Raw genomic sequence first — 5000 nt, forward strand, 5'->3', positions numbered from 1 at the left:
AAAGAAAAGAAAAGATTGTCAAGTATAGATGGTGAGCAGTTCGAGATGTAAGATAAGCAGGTGACTTAAGACGAGAACACGAGCGGGTGTTCTAAGTATAGTATCGTTCATTCAGGCCGAGCAGCGTCCAGCACGCACGGAGAATATTGTTAGCGACTATGTGTTCCCTTTTATTAATAACACATCTCGAAGCACACCTTTCCCAAGCTGTCTATCCTTCCCACTAGACCAGACAGATCATTCAGGCTTCCCACGAAAAAAAAGGTAAATAGAGAAAAAGAATAAATACAAATCATCACTGTTTAGTTCACCATCACTTTATGGAGTAAATGCATTCCTTATGTAACAACATGCGTACCTTTTACCATGTAATCTAAAAATTACACCTGGTGTGAACTACACCCTATTATCTACACAGGTGATGCATAATATCGTACCCCATAGTACTGTCAGTTATCTTCTCGTTGCTACCTGGTTATTTCATTCTTCTTCATGATAATCCGTTTAGACTAAAGGGGTTCTTTCACGCCAAAGGCCCTACGGAACGGAGTGTTGTTTTCCTTTTAGTATGACCCTCGAAACTCGTCTCTATTCCACAAGTCTCCCTGTTAAATCTTATTGATAATACCGGCTAATTTCAACCATAGTTACTACTACCTTGCTCACAACCGTTCCTTCTGTTCTCCACGTTTCCTTATACCGTTCTCACAGTATGGCAAATCTCGCCGGGCCATACCACGATGTTGATACAAGTGTACCTCCTTAGTAGTGCACTAGATTCATTCCCTCGGTGCTTACCGTTTCCCATAGACCACACACCCTTCTCTGCAATTCCCACAACGGAGAGCACACCTCACTGTTAACAAAAACAACACCTCCCTAGCCTACACTGTCCCTTGTTACCCACCCTTCACTGAGGACTGCATACGTCTCCCCGCAACCCCTCTCGACCAATATACGACACACCTCGCCCAAGTTACACCTCATTGTTGATACAAGCGACACCTCCATGTTTGTGTAGGTGTGGCGGTGCCATTTGCGGAGAGGATAATCTTTAGTGGCACAATCGCGCGTCGAATGTACGTCGGAGGGATTACGGAAGGCGGGAACCCTCGCCCTGCGTCCTATTGCTCCCCCTTATTGCTCTTCTAGTGCCGAGCGGAGTGCTTCTGTAGCATTCTTGAAGGGCTACTACCTCCCCTTCTCAAGAACACCTTCTGCCGGAAACTTTCTTTATTTCTTTTATTACTACTACTACTATACAAAGCCTAGCCTACTTACTGCAGTGTCTTTCTGATATTCTTGTTTGAATTCTACCACCGTTCTGTTGAATACATTTCTATTTTTTTTTTATCATTTACCACCAGTATACCCACTCTATCTTTTTTAACCAGTTGTATTATTTTTATTGATTGATTGATTGATCGATTGATTATTTATTCATTTATTCATTCATTTATTCATTCATTTATTAATTTATTAATTTATTAATTTATCCATTTATCCATTTATCCATTTATCCATTTATCCATTTATCCATTTATCCATTTATCCATTTATTCATTTATCCATTTATCCATTTTATCCATTAATTTATCCATTAATTTATCCATTAATTTATCCATTAATTTATCCATTAATTTATCCATTAATTTATCCATTAATTTATCCATTAATTTATCCATTAATTTATCCATTAATTTATCTATTAATTTATCTATTAATTTATCTATTAATCTATCTATTAATCTATCTATTAATTTATCTATTAATTTATCTATTAATTTATCTATTAATCTATCTATTAATCTATCTATTGATTTATCTATTGATTTATCTATTGATTTATCTGTTAATTTATCTATTCATTTATTCATTTATTTATCCATTTATTTATCCATTTATTTATTTTATTTATTTACTTATCTATTTATTTATTTATTTATCTATTTAAGAAAATGCATTCTACCTCGGTACTTGCCCATTACTATTTTATGTACTGTTCCTCACCCACTGGTAAGCGCAAAAATACATTGGCACACACATACATACAAACACACACAGACACGCACACACTCAGGCACATACACACACACAAGTAATCACATTCACACACAGGCACACAAAGGTACACAAATACATAGACACGTACACACGCACACACTCAGGCACATACACACATTGGTAAGCACAAACATTCACACACACAGACACACACACACACGCAAACACGCACGCATATACACCATGTGGCGCTGTGGTTAGAGTTCTCGCCTGCCACTACGTCGGTCCGGGTTCGACTCCCGCCCAGGGCTGAAAAAAAAAAAATCAGTATCACTTCGCTGCGGGGATGTTACTCCAACTCTCGTGGGCGGGGAGTTGGGTGTGTGTGTGTGCGTGTAAGGTCACAGTATTAACCATAGATCGGTCATACGAGCTCTGAGCTCCCATCCGGGAGGTTAATAACTGTCGATCACGAATCCAACACGTGATCAAGACCATGGTGAATCACACGCACACACGCATACGCGCGCACACACACACACACACACACACACACACACACACACACGCAGGCACGCACACACGCACACACACACACACGAACACAAAGAGAGACAGACAGACAGATAGATAGATAGAGACAGAGAAGTAGACCCCCCACACACACATACACACACACACACGCACACACACACACACACACATACGCACACACGCACGCACGCACACACACACACACACACACACACACACACACACACACACACACACACACACACACACACACACACACACACACACACACACACACACACACACACACAAAGAGAGAGAGAGAGGGAGAGAGAGAGAGAGAGCACGAACGGACTGACGCTAACAGATCAGCAAATTTTTATGTTTATGTGAGTGCATACCTATCATGAAGGAATGACCCTACTCTGTTTAGATAATGAATAAGTTGTGAATTATTTAACAGTATATGGAAAAACAAGGCGTGTCACATGTTACAGTGTTTGAGGCTCAACTTTAACAGTTACACTCAGCTATTATATTCTTTTTTAATTGAAATAATAGTTGAAAATCAAATACGAAATTTTCTATTTCTGTTCTGTTAGTACAAACAGTATTGTCTTATTATTTTAATGCTAGTAATTTCTTGAATATTATTATTATTATTATTATTATTATTATTATTATTATTATCATTATTATCATTATTATTATTATATATACATATATATATATATATATATATATATATATATATTTTTTTTTTTCTTTTTACTATTGCTCAAAGCAAACAAATTTTGCGACTAATTCAAAGCTGCCAGAGTTTGAATATGGGAGTGTAGTTGGGTGGGTCTTAGGAGTGGAAGGAGGTTTCTTCAAGGTTGTGGATGAAGGTGAAACTGGGAAGGGAGATGTGGGTTTTTGTAAGTGCATAAGGGCCTGGTAGTGAGAAGAGTGTAGAAGAAAGGGAAGTTTTTTGGGTAGATTTAAATGTATGCATAGAGGGTATGGGGAAAATGTCAATGTAGTGGTATTGGGAGACCTGAATGTTAGGGTAGGAAAGAAACCAGTAGATGGAGTGGTTAGGTAGTGGAGAGATGATGCTGGAGATGTGTCTAGAAAGAGAGTTGATGATAGTAAATACAGTGTTTACGAAGAAGTCAAGTATAAGTACACATGGCTAAGGGTGGTGGATGGAAGAGTGGTAGATAGGGCGTTAATGGACTATATAGTGGTAACCAGGAGAACAGTAGGAAGAGTTATGGATATACATGTTGTAAGGAGAGAGAGTTGGGGGAATATCTGGTAATTTTTTGGAAGCTAAGAGTGAAGGATAGATGGAGAAAGAGGAAAAGGACAAAAGGTAGGGAGGTGTTTAAAGTAAACTGCTTAAATAAGAAAGAAAATAAGGAGTACAAGAAATAACTGAGAGAGGAGTGGGAGGGAGTGAAGGATAGAGCAGAACTAGGAGTGATGGAGGGATAGGGATGGTTCAAAGAGAGAGTGACAAGGTGTGCAAAGATGGTATGTGGAACAAGGAGTATGGGAAGAAATAGAGGGAAGAGTAGTGAGTGGTGGGATGAGGAAGCAAAGAAGGTTGTAGAAGAGAAGAAGCGAGCATTCACAAATTAGTTAAAAAATAGGGCGGAGAATAGTATGAGAAGTACAAAGAAAAGAGAAGTAAAGCATAAGAGAAGTAAAGCATAGGATAAAAGAGGCAAAGAAGAGAGTAGATGTGAAATGGGGTAAGAGTATGACAAAACTTTTTGAAAGTAATAAAATATGTTTGGGAAAGAAATTAAGAGAGGAAGAGGAGACGAATCAAGTAAAGAAGAAAAGATAAAAGGTGCAGATGGAGAGATGATAATGGAAGAAAAGGCAATAAGAGGAAGATAGGCAGATTTTTAAGAGTTGCTCAATGTGAAGGAGGATAGGGAGGGAAAGGTAGTCGCAGTGGGTACCGCTAAGAAAAAGACAGTGGCGAGTGAGGAAAAAGAAGAAATAAGGAAAGATGCGGTGAAGTCAGTTGTTAAGATGACAGTACCTGAGTTAGATGGCTGTCATGCAGAATGTCTGAAAAAAGGAGGTGCAGTGATGGTGGACTGGCTGATGAGGTTATTTAATGTTTGTTTAAGAGAGGGTAAAGTGCCGGAGGACTGGAGGAGTGCCTGTGTTGTTCCACTTTACAAGGGAAAGGGGGGTAAGTGTGAGTGTAGTAGTTTCAGTGGTATCAGTTTGTTGAGTGTAATTGGGAAAGCTTATGGGAAAGTCTTGATTGAGAGTATTAGGAGAGGAACAGAGGGAGAATTTGGCGAGCAACAGTGTGGGTTTAGGACAGGTAGGGGTTGCGTGGATCAGATTTTTGTGGTAAGACAGATATATGATAAAGCTTTAAGAAAAATTAAGGAGATTTTTTGGGCCTTTATGGATTTAAAAAAGGCTTAAGACAGGGTAGACAGGAAGGCACTGTAGGAGGTACTACAGAT

The sequence above is a fragment of the Oratosquilla oratoria genome, chromosome 1 (assembly GCF_046742065.1).
Source record: "Oratosquilla oratoria isolate Oo_2021 chromosome 1, ASM4674206v1, whole genome shotgun sequence".
Lineage (NCBI taxonomy): Eukaryota > Metazoa > Arthropoda > Malacostraca > Stomatopoda > Squillidae > Oratosquilla > Oratosquilla oratoria.